Source organism: Danio rerio, chromosome 20 (assembly GCF_052040795.2).
Source record: "Danio rerio strain M-AB ecotype USA chromosome 20, GRCz13ab, whole genome shotgun sequence".
NCBI classification, from domain to species: Eukaryota; Metazoa; Chordata; class Actinopteri; order Cypriniformes; family Danionidae; genus Danio; species Danio rerio.
In genome coordinates, this window is record NC_141040.1 from 2,842,007 (window position 1) to 2,859,741 (window position 17,735).

Below are 17,735 nucleotides of genomic sequence, written 5' to 3' on the forward strand. Positions count from 1 at the left end.
TGCGATGACTTAATTGTGGCCCAGATCTGGAAAACAGGAGCGGACCGCCCTAGAGCCATCATTCCATGAGGTATGTGGTCCAGATGTAAGTGTCTGGTGTAGGCCAGTTCTGGGCCAGAATAAAAGAAAACTGTGGCCCAGAATAGGGTCAGTTCTGGTTCATTTGGTTGAATTCTGGCTGATTTGTGATATTGCTATCGTTTAATTGTGGCCCAGATCTGAAAAACAGGAGCGGACCACTTAACCCTGCTGAAAAATCCAGCTTAAACCAGCCTAGGCTGGTTGGCTGGTTTTAGCTGGTCGACCAGGCTAGTTTTAAAGGGGGTTTTGGCCACTTCCAGGCTGGTTTCCAGCCATTTCCAGCCTGGTCTTAGCTGGTCAGGCTGGGAGATGACCAGCTAAAACCAGCTTGACCAGCCTAGCCAAACTGGGAGTCCAGCCAAAACCAGCTATATCCAGCTTAAATCAGGCTTGTCAAGCTGGTTTTAGCTGGATTTGGCTGGTCATTTTCCAGCCTGACCAGCTAAGACCAGGCTGGAAATGGCTGGAAACCAGCCTGGAAATGGCCAAAACCCCTCTAAAACCAGCCTGGTCAACCAGCTAAAACCAGCCAACCAGCCTAGGCTGGTTTAAGCTGGATTTTTCAGCAGGGAAGTGCCATCATTCCATGCGGTATGTGGGCCGGATGTAAGTGTCTGGTGTGGGCCAGATTTGAGCCATATGAATTTTGCTAGCTGGGATAGATCTATCCACAAAAAACAAAACACAGATGTACTAATAGATGTGTTTTACACAAATGTAGTCAGTCATTGTAGGCACTGACACCGGGTTGAAGGTTTAATGTGCAGCAGGTGGCAGATTCATGCCTGCACTGCCTCTAGAACCCAGTGTGTACTTCAGGGCACTTGTTTGCTTAATTTATTTCAGTTTTTCAACTCCAGTTCGGTGAGTTGTCATGAATGAGAGCCAACAACTGTCAGATGAGAAGAGAGAGGTTGAGTACCATCATTTCCAGCAGTTCACGGCCTCCAAACAACAGCAGTGCGAATGAATGACAGGCGCTGCTCTGATTAGACAGGACACCGCAGAGCATGAGAGAAACACGCTGCGTGTGGTTAAATGACTCATAAAGTCATCATCCCGTTGCTTTACATCCATTCAGTCTAACTGCAGCTCCAGCCTTTATTCATAACTCAACTCTGGTGTGCAGCTCTACCTGCTGTGTGCCCTTATTCGTGTATAGTATTTTTGTATTTAAATTTTTTTTCTCTCTCTTAATTTGTACTAAAATCATATGGATTTACTGTATATTTACAGTTAAAGTCAGAGTTATTAGTCCCCCTTGAATTATTCGTCCCCCCTGTTTCCCCCCACCGTTTTCTGTTTAACGGAGAGCAGATTTATAGTCTTGAATCTGTTGTCAATTCTCTGTTTTGACCTTGTCCAAGACGTTTTTTTTGGAAATGAAAGTGGATAAATGTGAAAACATAGTTTTCATGTCGCAGTCTGGACTGTGAAAACAGCGGCTTTTGAAACTGATGATGCATTTTAGTCATGTGACACAGACATGTAAACAATACAGCTGACATGGTGGACGACATTGCAAGGCAGATGTTTTGGATGCTGTACGTTTGACAGCTTTATTGAAGATTAATGTCATTTTATACAAGCTTTGTAGTGCCTTTCATCAAAGGACAGGGAATGTTTACTGGGAGCTGCTGTTTAGTGGTGGAAGTGTAACCCACTCCAATATTTGAGTATTAAATATTGTTTTATTTTTATATGTAATTGACAGTTTCTCTTTTTTTTATTTGTCAGAATATATGTATGTGAATATATATATATATATATATATATATATATATATATATATATATATATATATATATATGTATATAAATGAGAAATATCACACGAGTAGCAGTGTGATATGGCTGTATATCGGCACTGGTGGGAGGCGTGGTGCCCCAACCAGTGCCGATATACAGCCATATCGCACTGCTACTCATTTATACAACAGTTTAACGGCATAATTGTGTATATAAAAACAAAATCAAACATGGAGAGTCTCAAAAACCCTTTTGTATGGGGAACTACTTTCTTCTGCGTTGGATTCAAATCATAAGCTGACAGTTAAACAGCTGAGCAAGCATCTTTTACACTTTAGATCTGTAGTGTCTGCTCTTTGCTGGCTGTATGTGGGCGGAGTAATACACAAAGGGTAAAGAGGCTGTACGGGTGCTGACATTACATATATAAACCAAATATATCATGGCTATCAGCCAATAAGATTCAAGAACCAGACAGAACTGTTGTATGTATATATATATATATATATACATACACACATTTCACCTTACTTAATTTACAACATTTGGGCATGTAAAAGAAAATTTATAACTATGTTTGGGTATGTGTATGTGGGTATTTATTCTTATTTGAGCAATATTTGAGTAATATGCAAATTTAGCCACACCATTCAAAAATACATTGTTTTGTGGGTGTGAAATATCCCGAATCCAAGATTCCAAGTAAATTTTGGTCTGAATTCATATATAATTTGGAAAGGTCAGACCCAGTAGACATTTTTCCCCTTTTCAGGTAAATCAACTTGATAGGTGGGTTACAGAAGCAGACCACAGTTGCCAGTAAGTAAACAGCAGACAGATATGATGCAGGTAAAAGCGTCTTACATTTGTTTAGTGTTTCTCAAATTTATCCAGTTTAGAGTAGACGTAGCCTAAGTAAAAATACTTGAATTTGGTGTGGTATGTCTATAGTTCTTATGCTAACACACAGACTGTAGTAATACAAGCAATTGAACCAATGCTAGTTTTCGATAGGGTATAAAACACTGCATTATATCACAGTTTACAGTAGAAAAAAAACCCCATAGTATTTATGACAGTTTATCAGTTTACTAGTTAATACTACAGTCTGATGTTGCTTTCATTTAACACAATGTTGTAAATACTATAATATATACACACATATACTTTTTTATAGTATGTTAGAAACACTATAGCTGCGTCCCAAATGGCACACTATGCACTCATGCACTATGTACTTATGCACTTACACACTCAACAGGATAGTACATGTATGTAGTGTTGTCCCAAATGGAGCACTAATGTTTTTTTACTAAGCGGAAATTCAAACCGTTTCACTGATGACGTTTGACGGCCAAATCAGTGAAATAAACGACCGAATTATCAAATAATACCTGCCGTGAGTATTGCCGCATTCACCATCGGGAGGCGCTATAATCACTCTCGTAGGAGAATTTTGCTTTCACCATCCAAAATAAATAAAGTTATCCAACATGTGCGTCCGATAGCTCCGCCCCTTCCGCTACGTAAGCAAACCTGCGGTCGTTGAGTGCGTGAAGTGTCCATCATTACACACTTCATTTTAGCGGCTGAATGAGTGCATCATACGGGTAATTAATGTGCACTTATTATTTTTAGAGTTTTCAGTGTGAACACACTACTTACACTATTTATACTACAAAATGGTGTAGAATAGTGCATAAGTATGCGATTTGGGATGCAGCTGTTATATATATATTTTTTTTTACTAAAAATGGCTATAGTCTTTATTAATGTGGCAAGATCTAATGCAGCTTGTGGAAATGTGTGTGTGTGAGTGAGTGAATCATTGAATTAGGACTGACCACGGTCACCTCTAAGACTCCCGTCACCGGCTGTTCACAAGTCATTTACACGTTACATGTGCTTTAAATGATTGCTGTAGAGTCCTTTTGGGTTAAGGTGATTCATTTGTTTACATTCATAATCGACCTCTCAATCACCGTCATGGGACCCGGAGCTGTGAAATATGAAAGCATTAGTATGTGAACCCTTCAATAGTGATTGATTTCACTTCAGTCTGATTCCTGTCCCTGAGGGTCAACTGTGCGTCTTCTGAAAGGCAGCAGACGCTGAAGGTGTAGTGTGCAGTCAGTTTTAAATGCAGAGTTCTGTTCCTTAAAGCGGCGGTCACACTTGAGTTTGAGCATGCAATATTCTGTCGTGCGGCGTTGCGAAAAGGGGCGGGATTAAACAAGATAATTAGACATTTAAAAAAAGCAAGCGATTGCTCCATGTTCCTTGATTGATCTCATGCAGTCAAGAGATGCAATTTCGCAGGTCAGAGTTTACCAAGCTTGAACTTTGCACCGCTGCGCATGACCCCGCGCTTCCGGTCTGACGCATTCGTGTTTGTATGAATGGAGGTCTATGAGAGGAAAAGCCCAGTGTGACGGCAGCTTAATTCTTAGGGCATGTGTTTAACTGTCGATAGAGCACCTTTAGAGGTCAGAGGAGTGAGGTTTACCTGCACAGCACTCTCTAGCTGGCCTCCGTTACACTCACCCCCCTAAACCTCACTCCAATCCGGGTCACGGCACCAATGTAACCCCGCTGGTCCTACACCACCCAACCTGCTCCGAGCTGGTATCGAACCGGCGACCTTCTGCATGGGAGTCGGGTGCTCTACCAAGAAGGCTAAAGACCATTGCCTCTAGCGTCTGTCGCTAGAGCACTTTTAGAGGTCAGAGGAGTGAGGTTTACCTGCACAGCACTCTCTAGCTGGCCTCCGATACATGTGCACACTTACACAGGTATTTTTACAAGTGAAGTTTATTTATAAACTAATTTCGAGAGGATCACATGCTTCTGATGGACCACAGCTGGTCATTTAATTATCAATCATCAGCTATGTGTGAACCCTTGAAGTACAGAATAAAAACGATGAAAACATATGGAATGTCGCCACAATTCACAAAAACAAACCTGTGTGTGTGTGTGTGTGTGTGTGTGTGTGTGCGCACCCCACACTAAGCTGAGAGGAGTGACCAGAGATGAACTCATTATTCTGAGCTTTAAACGCCAGGAATTCTGAAAGTCTCCCTGAAGAAAGAGGGACACACAGGTGATGGTGTGAAGTGTGTGTGTGTGTGTGTGTACACGCTGCAGTTATTTCCAAAAGGCTGCTGGACAGATTTTCCTAATGAGGACAAAAAAAATGAAGGTAAATATGTATTTATTGAGGGCGACATGGTGGCTTAGTGGTTACCACTGTCGCCTCACAGCAAGAAGGTCACTGGTTCACGTCTCGGCTGGGTCAGTTGGCATTTCTGTGTGGAGTTTGCATGCTCTCCCTGTGATGGTGTGCGTTTCCTCCTACTGCTCTGGTTTCCCCCACAATCCAAACACATGCGCTATAAGGGAGTTGATGATCTAAATAGGCATTAGTGTGCGATTGTGAGAGTGTATGGGTGTTTCCCAGTGCTGGGTTGCGACAGGAAGGGCATCTGTTGTGTAAAACATAAGCTGGATAAGTTTGCGGTTCATTCCGCTGTGGTGACCCATGATGAATAAAAGGACTAAGCAAATGAAAATGAATGAAAGCATTTATTGCTATACTTCTGGGGACATTTGGTCAAACACACACACACATAAAGGTTTCTCACTCCTGTCCGTCTCCAGACCATATCATTTCCCCCAGTCACTGCACACAGACGCTTGAAATTCCTCTTTATTTCCATGAGTGTGACCATAATAAGCAGCTAGTGCTTGTTTTGTTGGCTGTGATAAAGCAGGAGTCGCAGTGACCCATAATGCCTCTGCAGTCGCTCCTTTGTGAGGGCGAGTAATTGCCGTCTCCCGATCTCTGGAGTTCATCGGGACTAATGCTTTTCCATTTCTCCAGCTGTTGTAGCCCGCAGCGGCTCTCAGACTCTGCTCCTCCTCCAGACGAGCGGATCACGGCCTGCATCTCGCCGCACACGCTTTATTACCTGAACGTTATTCCATACAGAACCAATGCAGGAAAGCACACGCATTTTTTCAGCCTGTAAAAAATAGTAGAGATGAAGCATGGATATTAAGGGCAATGTAATAATGGACTGCAAAAAAATATACTTTTCTTACTTTCAAGAGTTCACACTTAGCTGATAATCAATAAAGCGTATTTGGCATGCTGTTCCGGGAGATAGCCCTGAGCTCGTAATATCCTCGAGCCTGGGGCTCCCTCCCGTTAGAAGGGCGAGAGGGGAGTTCGAGTTCAGGTAGGTCTCGAGTACTCCCCTGCTTGTCGCCGTGTGAGAAGTGTAAACTAAGGTTGTCTTAGGTGATAATTTGGATTAATTTATTGCTATGGTTTATGTTTTTGGACGGTGGGATGAAACCGGGGAACCCGGGGGAAACCCACGCGAACACGGGGAGAACATGTAAACTCTGCACAGAAACAATGACTAGCCCGATAGAAGGTTGGACCAGCAGTGTTCTTGCTGTGAGGCAACAGTGCTAGCCACTGGGCCACCTTGTCGCCCTATCTGGGAAAAAAAAAAGGGGGGGGGGGGGGTCTTCAAGACAAAGATAACTGGAGTGAAAAACTCTAATAGGGCAGATTACGGAGCTAATGAGGTGCCAGCCGTGTTGATCATAAGCATGTGATCCTCTCGAAATTAGTTTATGAATAAATCCTACTTAGAGATTCTGTCTTGTTTCTAGTACAAATATCTAAGAAATCTTAAAGCAAGACATCTTCTAGAAAAGCAATAATATTGTCATGTTTTCAGAAATATGTATTCAAAATTTAGTGTTTTTTTCCCCCTTAAAACAAGCTAATCTGACAAAAACGTTCAATGAAATCATTTTGTTTTAAATAAACAAGGTTATTTGGTAACACCGTTAGTAGCTGGAGGCAGATTCACCCTGCTTTGACTGAACTTTTGAAACTTAATTTATATGATCCTAATGATCTGAGTGATCTGTTCGGTTTGTATTCAGGGAGCATGTCTGTAATGTAATATCTAGGCCATTTAGTGATTTATACACCAGTAGTAATACTTTAAAATCTATTCTGAATGTAAATGGGAGCCAGTGTAAAGACCTGAGGACAGGTGTGATGTGCTCTGATTTCCTGCTTCTGGTCAGAATCCTGCCTGCAGCGTTCTGGATGAGCTGCAACTGTCTGACTGTCTTTTTGGAAAGGCCATTGAGGAGTCCATTACAGTAATCCATCCTGCTGCTGATTAAAGCATCAACAAGTTTCTCTCCCTGAAAACAAAGCATCTAATTCCTGCAATGTTTTTGAGATGATAGTATGTTGACTTACTAACTGCTTTGACATGACTGCAGAATCATGATTCTTGACCTTATTGTTTGCTGTTTGACCTTTAGAGCCAGGGTACACATTCACCTTGAGAACCTCATCTCTGTTCCCAAATGCAATAACTTCAATTTTCTCTTTGTTTAACTGAAGAAAATTTTGGCACATCAATTGTTAAATTCATCAATGCATTCCCAGATAGCGTACGAGTGTGGGCCACTTTAGGCAGTTATGCAGCACTGGTGGTCTTCCTTCGGCCCAGACAAAAAGAATGTGAGCCTAATGTGGCCCACCTGTACAATAGCAAAGGGAGGCCAAAGATTCACATTGATATATGGGCCATTTAAGGCAAAGATTTGGCACTTATGGCAAAATGTATCTAAATGTGAGCCTAATGTGGCCCATGTGGAAAATGTTCAATTTGGCCCAAATGATGGAGGACAAATGTGGGCCACAGTTGACAAAAATGTGGCAGTCATTTAAGAGTAATCTAGGTTTAAACCTAAAGTGGCTCACACGTGTTGGTGCAAATGTGGCCCAGTTATCTTAAAACACATGTGGGCCACCTTAGGCAAATATTCGGCACAGTAAACTCTGACTAATGCAGCCGTTAGCCTATAGTGGCCCAGAGAAGATATGAAAAATGTGGCCCAGTTATCTTAAAACACATGTGGGCCACTTTTGGTGAATATTCAGCAGAGTAAGCTATGGCTAAAGTGGATTTGAGCCTATAGCGGTCCAGAGAAGATATGGCAAATGTGGCCCAGTTATTTTAAAACATATGTCGACCACAAAGATCTGGATCGGGCAAACAGGAGCCGACCGCCCAAGTGCCATCAATTTCATGTGTTATGTGGACCGGATGTGAACCACATGAATTTTGTTAGCTGGGATGATTTTTTAAGTGATTTGTGCCACCTATTGTCATAAAGTGTTACTTCTTATTTGACTATGAAGTAGCCGTCCTTCGACATTTCTAGCACAACTCAATGAAACAGGATAGTCTCACTGCTCCATTAACAGAAATAAAGATCAGATTAGATTTGACATTCATAAAACCAGTCTGCCGCCTAAGACATCCAACCCATAATTGATCAGCGAATGCCCTTGGATTGTGAGTCTGTTTTTAAGTCGAATGGAAAATCTTTCAGAATGTCTGACAAACCGCAGTGAATGATGATGATGATGATGATGATGATGATGATGCCCCTGTTGCTCTGATGCATCGTTGCTTGATTTCCATGGAAACCAGGCGCCAGCTCTTACTACAGGACAAATGAGCCAAGGAAAATATATATAAAAATATCTGCAAATCTACAGTTGTCAAGGACAGTGTGAACTGGAGATCTACATGTGATGAATGCAACATCTCAGACATTTTTTTTTGAATAATTGATGTGATGCATGAAACCATAAATAAGCTTTGCAGATAAGCATTCCCTCACTTCTGAATATACACTAAAATGCAAACAGTAATGTTACAGTTATACCTGATGATCAGATATACTGAACACACTGGTCAGTCAGTCTAATGCTGCGTTTACACCAGACGCGGAAGAAGCATCCGGCGTGAGTTATTTACATGCTAAGTCAATGCAAAGGCATGAATAGACATCCTGCGGCATGATACGTGTGAATGACGCAGCGCGAGTTGAGCTTTTGCATGTATCGTGTGTTTCGCATCAGAGGCTCACAGAGCTGGGTGCACCTCAGAAAGAATCTAGCGGACTCAGACACGGCTACAAACGACACAACGCTGTTCATCAGCCTTCATAAAGCACATAAACAACTTATTGTATAATACAACAAAGCTATTCTCTCAATAAAATCCATGTTAGCCATTTAGCAATGAAGCTACAGTCACCGGGCAGACAAAAGCCCTGCCCAGGACGCAAATCAGCATCTGTTCCCTACAAAAAAATCAACCAGCTTAGGCTGGTTGGCTGGTTTTAGCTGGTCAGCCAGCCTGGTTTTAGAGGGGTTTTGGCCGTTTTGGTCTTAGTTGGTCAGGCTGGAAAATGACCAGCCAAATCCAGCTAAAACCAGCTTGACCAGCCTAGCCAGGCTAGGAGTCCAGCCAAAACCAGCTATGTCCAGCTTAAACCAGGCTAGTGAGCTGTAGAGGCTGTGGAGCACATTACCACAGTGAACCCATGGGATGACCTAGGGAAGAGGGACAGAAAACTAATGCAAGGTGCAACAAAATAAATAAACATTGTTCTTAACGTGTGCATAGTCATTTGGGATGCAACTTGTATATCCAACCCAGACTCATTTTGAAAATGAACCTCTATATATATTTCTGGAGGCTGATGCTGTGTTCACACCAGACGCGGAACGAACCGATAATTTGCGCGTAAATAGCCGCGTGAACATTTGAGTTTACTCGCTTCATTTGCGCGTGAAATCTGCTTCATTTAGGCGTGAAATCCGCTTCATTTGCGCGTCAAATTCACTTCAGAACAGACGCGGATTCGCATGATGGGCAGGGCTTCTGCCTGCCCGGTGACTATAGCTTCATTGCTAAAAGCTAACATGGATTTTATGAAGAAAATAACAGTGTTTATGTACTTTATGAAGGCTGAAAAACAGCGTCGATACGTTAAGTGTTGTGTCTGAGTCCACTATATGGTTTCAGAGGTGCATCCAGCTATGTGAGCTCATAAACTCCTTCAGAAACTGAACCTGGATGACGGAGACTTTCAGCGGTGCTTCTGACTGAGCCAAGCCCAGTTTGATGACTTGTTGTCGGTGTCGGATCGAGGATTTCCCCCGGGATACCATCAACAGGTTCTACGTCACAATCACGCCCCCACAAGAGCAAGCTTCTGATTGGTTAACGCAGTGCGAATGTCTGCTGAAGTTCAGATTTTCAGATAGCGCAGCTATTGGTGGTCAAACGCGCAAAACGATTAATTTGCGCCACGCCATTCGCGCGTATCATTTGCGCAATTCGCGTCATTCGCGCCGCGCCATTCGTGCGTATCATTTGCGCAATTCGCGTCATTCGCGCCGCGCCATTCGTGCGTATCATTTGCGCAATTCGCGTCATTCGCGCCGCACCATTTGCGCGTATCGCACTGCAGTATGTCTATTCGCGCGTTTGCATTAAATTAACATGTAAATCACTCGCGCTTGACGCACGTTCCGCGTCAAGTGTGAAGGCAGCATGAGAAATACATCACAGGAGGTACGTATTTTTGCCAAATCCACGAGAGGCCGATGTGAATGCTTGTTCTTAAACTTAAATTTCTCTCATGATTGCCATTCACGCCTGCTGTTCTCGATAAACCCACCAGAGGCCGAGTTACTGTTTGACTGACAGACCAATTGACTGACCCACCCTCCTTAACCAACCAAACCCAACCAATTTTACTGACTGACCTGCCCACCCACTTCCCTAAACCCAAACAACAGTTTTCAAAAGCAATCCAGAAAAAGAAAAGCCCTCGTCGGATTTTTAAAAAGATTTTACCACATTCTCACCCTGTTATTTACTTGTTTATTTTACAGATTCTGTTTTTGTCTTACCCGGTTTCTGGAACTGTTCTTCACCGGACTCAAACCCTGTCATAGTGGTCAACTCCTCTCTGCATCTCAAGTCCTCTGGCGTAAATGACGAGCTAACGGGACAAACTGGATACAGCGGGAAAGCCGTCCACTCGTAGTGTCCGTTAAAAAAATTTAAAGCAGCCATACGTACCTCTGGCCACATAATTTGCGGTCTCCGAAATGTATTTTTTCAGGATGAGCCTACGTTGTGTATATCAAATATGCGCTGGATGTCAGCGGATGTATACCCGCAGCATGGACACATCTCTTAAAAATTCAGCATTAAAAAACAGTGAAGAGCTAATGAAACTAAACTTCTCTCCATCAGACGCACCCTCATCACAGCCATTTTTAGGAAATGGTTTCACGAGGCACCCGTCGGCTCCCTCAAAGACTATGGGAATGTGTGAGCTGTGAGGAATGAACTGCAGTGTAATGCAGAAGGAGAGAGGGCTGCTGCTGTCTCTATGATCCAGAATAAAGCGGCTCATTTCCCAGCTGCTGAGCTCACACCAGCCACACGAACACTCAAGCATGACCCTCTCATTTGGAGACATTTCCTTGCTCTACTCCAGCTCTCATGGATGAAAAGCATGAGTCCGGAAAAGACGGATGGCTCGTCCTCTCAGCGCCTGCATTCAGAGTAAGGGAGCACTTCATGAATGAGGAGTGAAGAGTCCTCAGAGACGGCAGAGCATCGGCACACCACTCCAAACCACGCTGTACCGTCTGAACACTCGCTCGATCTGTCTGTCTAGAGTATCTGTTATGCTTTGTAAAACTCACATCGAGTTGTATATTTAATGCCAAAAATTCATTCATTCATTCATTTTCTTGTCGGCTTAGTCCCTTTATTAATCCGGGGCCGCCACAGCGGAATGAACCTCCAATTATCCAGCAAGTTTTTACGCAGCGGATGCCCTTCAAGCCGCAACCCATCTCTGGGAAACATGCCAAAAATTAGACAGCATATTGAAGTCGATTTTTTTACTCTTTAAAATATGAAGTGACCCTTTATAGCAAAAATGTTTGTGTAGAAACTACTCAAAGATTTATGTACCATTAAAAATAACCATAGTGTTATGTGCAGAGTTATATAAAAGAGGTGGCCTGAATAAACAACCAATGTGTTATAAGAAATGCATGAGAAATAAGGTGACATTTGTTGAAACTGTTATGTATGGAAAAGACATTCATTCATTCATTTTCCATCGGCTTAGTCTCTATTTCATAAGTTGCCACAGTGGAATGAACCGCCAATTATTCTAGCTTATGTTTTACACAGCAGATGCCCTTCCAGCCACATTCCAGTATCGGGAAACATCCATACACACTCATACACACACACTATACGGCCAGTTTAGTTCGTCCAAATCACCCACACAGGGAGAACATGCAAACTCCACATTAATGTAATTCAAATATATAAAATATGAACTGATGCTTACTTTAAACTTTAATCATGTTGTTCTATTACACTAATTGTTTTTAAAGATTTTGTCAAATAATAGATTTCTCTGGAGTCGTCCACCATAATTTGGTGGCTCAAAAGTAACGGTTCAGGCACCGGTACCGTTTTAAAAGTACTGATTTAGCACCAGTATTGAAATAACCCTAATTGATACCCAACTAGACTGAGCTAAGCCTGCAGTTGCTAAATCTAGACACAAAACTGCTAAGTTGGCAACACTTCCTGACCTCAAGCCCTCTGAACCCCCTTGGGATGAATTATAGCAGGGACCGCAAACCAGGCCTTCTCATCCAACATCAGTGCTTTAACTCACGAACACACTTCTAGAAGAATGATCAGAAACGCACCACTGAACCATGTGGAAAGCCATCCCAGAAGAGCTGAAGCTGTTATAGCTGCAAAGGGCAGGCAAATCAATATTGAAGACCGCATGGACCAGAAGTTGCTGAGACTTTTATTTCAGTGTGTTGATGAACTTCCAACTGAAACGAAATATTGAGTTAGGAGTGGGGCTGTTTTTGTGCATTATTCCCTCCTAGCAAGCTAACAGTAGTTAACAACCCAGGCTCATTGTGGAAACCTAGTCCGGCGGACGTTTCTGGAGACCGCGGAATACGTCCCGGCGGGTACGCACGGCTGCAGTTTTTGTTTTATAATTAGTGCATACCTTAACTCATCATTAATTCATAATAAAGTAATGTTTAGTTTACATATTAACACATCATTATTCATGTACTGTTATTGTAAAGTGTTACCATTAATGATAAAAGTGATGAGGTGGGGGGAGGTTGGGAAATCTAAATAATAATAAAAAAATAATAACAATAATAATAATAATAGTAGTAAGAAGAGGAAAGAGCGGAAAAGAAAAGAAGGGTAAGAAAAAATAAATAATAAAAACAGAAAAGGGGAGGAATAGAAGAAAAAGGAAGCAAAACATGCACAAGTGAACTGATCAATCTAAATTTTGCACTACAGTCAATCTCTCATCCTGCAGCATATCTCTCCATAGCATTCAATTTTTAGTCATCAGCTCTTATCAAGGGGGGAGCTGTCGAGATCTACCTGAGCACAAGGCTCCCCTCTCGCCCTGCAAACGGGAGGGAGCCCAGGGCTCTCTCCCGGGACAGCATGCCAAACTTGCTTATAATCACTCATCAGCTAAGTGTGAACTCTTGAAATAATGTCACATCTGTAATGCTGAGTTAACAAATTCTCTGTCCGTTACAAGCTTATCCAGATTATTAAATGTTTTGCATAAAGTCTTAATTTACAAGGAAATAATTTGACAACCCATCAAAAGTATAGGAAGATTCAAAATGAAAGCGGAGAGTCCTGAAAGCCACAGCTGTTGGTGGAGGCAGATGTCTGAATAAAACCTCCTGCAGCTGCGAACAGCACACGCTCTGCTCCAATCACAATTATTACTGACCTGAGTGAAACATCGGCGCTGATGGTTTTTTGACAGTTGGTTAGCGCTTCTCCATTTGTAGCCACAGTCGTGGTTATATCAACTTATATGTGCCTAACCAAATCAAATCATACTCTTTTTGTTTATAGTATAGTTAAATCATTTATAAATACTGTGTTTTTAGAATTTGGAATCAAAAACGACTCACGCCTGAGGATGTGTTTGCAGAGATTTTAGTATTATTTTCCCAATGCTGGTAAGGATTTAACATTTATGAATACTGTCTTGCGAAAACCTTTAGGCATGATCTGATTCTGTTTGCACATTCTCCCCATGCTTACTTAAAGGGCCATGAAACCCCCTCGTTTCAGCAGGGTGTTTTCACACCTCTACTTTGGAAAAAGTCAGAAAAGTGGGCGTGTCCAGCTCTGTTTAGGGAGGAGTGTCGGAGGAACTAAAGTGGGATGGTGTGGGAGTGTCTATTTGGGCACGCGCGAGTTTCAGAGTCAAAATACATACACACACACACACACACACACACACAGTATAAAGTGATGGTGTTTAACCTACATGGACATCTGTAGTCGAATTATTTGCCAAATTATTAAATGGTGGACTTTAACTGCAGTTTGGCTCTTTCATTCAGGGAATTTATTCATGTCCCTCGCGACAAACGAGATATTTGATTAGAGGAACTGCTCTAAGCGTGTATTTTTCATGCAATGTTTGATACCGCACGGTGAATGAGAGAAAAAAACCCTCCGCATTTCCCAGAAACTTAGATGCACACGGCAGGTAGCGTCAGAAAGCCGTGTGTGTTATTCCGGTCACTAAATGCGGAGAAAATCCTACACGAGGTTAAAGTTTGGTTGTGGTGCTAACATGTTTACACGGTGCAATAGTTAGTTTGATACGAACAAACTGAATAAACAAAGAGCACTGGTCGCTCACTTCCCAAATCTGTGGAGACAGGACAATCACGAAGAGGAGGAAATGAAGAGGAGACTAAAGCGACTCCGGATCTCAGCATTTGCAGATGAGAACAGCTCTCAGGTTAACAATAATCCTCCTTAGACACGTAAGTTATTGTTGTCGAGCGTCGCGTACACTGTTAATCCACACATGACTCCAGCTGAGCTCTCACAGAGAGAAAATGAAAACAAAACTTAACGGCAGCAAACTATAAAAGCAACACTTCACGCTTGTTTTGCCAACACAACGTGGCGTCTCTGTCGTCTAAACACTGTGACAGTAATGAATATAAATGAAGTTGCACAATAGAGCGCGCTGATTGGTTTGAACCAAGCCTTACTCATGCATTAATGCAGCACACTGTAAGACGTAATAAGACACACTCTGGCACAGACGTCCAGTCTGCACGCTGGAATACACGATATTATGTCATGACCGTGACGTAGCTTCAAAAATTAGTTTCAAACCGGAAGTACGAATTTGCTTGAAATAACGCAAAAACAACCAATTTACACTTTTTAGTGAAATATAGGTGTCCTAACAGTGTTTTTAGCAGTGTGGGACACATATACGACTGTCAACAGCTCAAAAAATGTGTTTTGGTGTTTCGTGACCCTTTAAGTTAGTTGAATAATTTAAATCAGCACCATAAACATGCACTTAGTAAGTAGTTATCTCTTAAGAGCAATCACTATCTGTTCATTAGCTACTACAGCAGGGGAGTTCTCCAGATCTACCTGAGCTCAAACTCCCCTCTTGCCTTGCAACAGGTGGGAGCACCGGGCTTGAGAATCTTCTGAGCTCAGGGCTCTCTCCCGGGACAGCATGCCAAAGTAGCTTTATCATCAGCTAACTCTTGAAAGAACCATTATGAACTCTGGGAGTGTTTCTGTTGATTAGTTTTTCAGTAGGGATTGCTTTCTTTTGATTTTATCTTGGCATCTGAGCGACAGGAGTATATTCTCGGCTCTTATGGGACTCAAAAGAGAAATGTTCCCACATAGCAAAACTTCTCTGGCCCAGCTCTGGCCCACACAATCAGGTTTTGCTTGGCCCACATGCCGCAGTGAATTACGGTACATGACTGGACCAAATCTGGCTTCCAGACAAAGGCCAAACACGGACCATATCTGGGCCAAGTCTCAGCCAAGTTAATAACTCATAACTGGGCCTGAACTGGGCCAGATAGGTTGGTGTGTCACGATTGCAATGAAATTGATAAACCCATGGAGTGATGCGCTTTAGGCACACTATGGGCACGCTTTTTCTCAAAGTGACCTGATTGGTAGAATTTATTTTCTTTACTCAAAAATGATTTTAGTGTATTTTAAATGTGGGTCAAAACTGGCCAAACTCACATGGCCCACTTATCAAATTTTTAAATCCGGGCCAAATACTAAGTTTTTCATCTGGCCCAAATCTTGTGTGCTGCCTTAAAGACGGTGCCACCTCTGCCAAACCCGGGCCATGTTTGGCCCACATGCTGTATGCCAGTGCCGGATGAATGCCTGCTGTGCCAGCTTTATGCCAAATCTGGGCCAGAATTCTTTGCTACTAGGGAATTGCTATGAGGGTATCTTAAGGGGGACATCCTATAGACTTTCCTATAGATTTTAAACTGTACAAACTGTATATTCTGTCCTGCTACCTCAACTCAATCCCTAAACCAAACCTTCTGAGGAAACATTCTGCACTCTTACATTCTCAAAATACTTTATTGTGTGTGAAAGGAGCCATTTTACTCATGAGGATCCAAACAAAGAACACAAGAAAAGACATTTGGTCCACACAACCCAAGTAAAACATCACACACACACACATTTAAAAAGCTGTATATCAGTAGCAGTATAGAATCAAGTAACAGTAAATATATCAGATGAGGCTGTAAAACACACAAACGGTGCAGGTTTCTTGAACAGTAATGAATCATCTGCACATCTAAACACACACACACACACTTATAATTACACTTGTCATTATGAGCCTTTAAGCTGCAGATTTGGGTTTTTCTGTGGCCCTGGTAATTACATTGGCCCTTTCTGTTTAAAGTGCTCGCGGGGCCTCTCAACAGCTGAGATAATTCAGCACTGAATCTTAATCAAAGCTTCTCTTTAAAAGAACTCAGCAGGTTTAATTAAAGCATGCAGTATAAATAATGTACGCTTTCGGGAGGTGCGGTTTTTTGCAACAATGAATATTAATAATGTGTAATCTTTAGTTTTTAATAAGTCAAAGACTCACTGATAGCTAGACTGAGTTTGATCATTCTTACTTTATTTTACAGCTCGTCCATTCCTAAAAGCCAAACATGGCACGTGTAAATAACAGTACCATCAATAAATTTATGCAAAACTTGATTAATAATGGACTATTAACAAGCAAATACTCAACCATGGTGTTGTGAACCCATGGTCATACTTGGCTTTTAGATACACTGTTTTTATTGGTTTTTTTACAGTGCTTTCTGCAATTTATGGGAACTGGGTCTTTATAGTAACTGTGTAAATGTGTTTTACAGTAGCAGGGTCCTACCGCAATTTCATTTTACAGTAAAATAGCCTTTCCGCAAGTTATTTTTAAGGTAAAATGCCCTTTACCACATTTTAATTTTATAGTATGACCATTTTTACAGTACTTTTACTGCAATTTATTTACTTTTTACAGTAGCAGTACAATGTGTCATGGTGGCACAGTGGGTAGCATGATCGCCTTCATAGCAAGAAGGTCGCTCGTTCGAGCCTCGGCTGGGTCAGTTGGCATTTCTGTGTGGAGTTTGCATGTTCTTCCCTTGATCACGTGGGTATCCTCTGGATGCTCCAGTTTCCCTTACAGTCCAAAGACGTGCGGTATATATGGTGGTCGAGAAAGCTTAACGCGCTGCAATTCAAGAAAGCAAATGCAATTACAAAAAAAAAACACCAGCTAATAAAGAAACAATCTTCATCAATTTGACAGCACACGCGTTGCAAATTGGTCACGACACAAACAACTGAAGAAACGTGGAGCAAATTCGTCACAACACTTGCAAATATCCACGTAACATAACGGAAATGTTTCTAGGGCACCTAAATCCGTGACGAACCCTGTTGAGATATGGCATGGCTTTATTTGCCGTTGCTTGGCATCATGAAATAATGTCAACTCTGTTATTGTCAACTCTGCTACTGTCAACTCCATTATTGTCAACTCTGTTACTATCAACTCCATTACTGT

At 42.0% G+C, this 17,735-nt stretch overlaps 2 protein-coding genes across 5 annotated transcripts in view; one reads left to right on the forward strand and one right to left on the reverse strand.

Annotated features, from left to right (window-relative positions):
• Nucleotides 1-17,735, reverse strand: part of ppil4 (peptidylprolyl isomerase (cyclophilin)-like 4) — an 892,903-nt gene that overhangs the window by 678,972 nt on the left and 196,196 nt on the right. The gene's annotated exons all lie outside the window — the stretch shown is intronic.
• The window catches only part of akap7 (A-kinase anchoring protein 7), a gene marked incomplete at its 3' end in the record, with an annotated part of 498,825 nt that overhangs the window by 342,406 nt on the left and 138,684 nt on the right, over nt 1-17,735 (forward strand).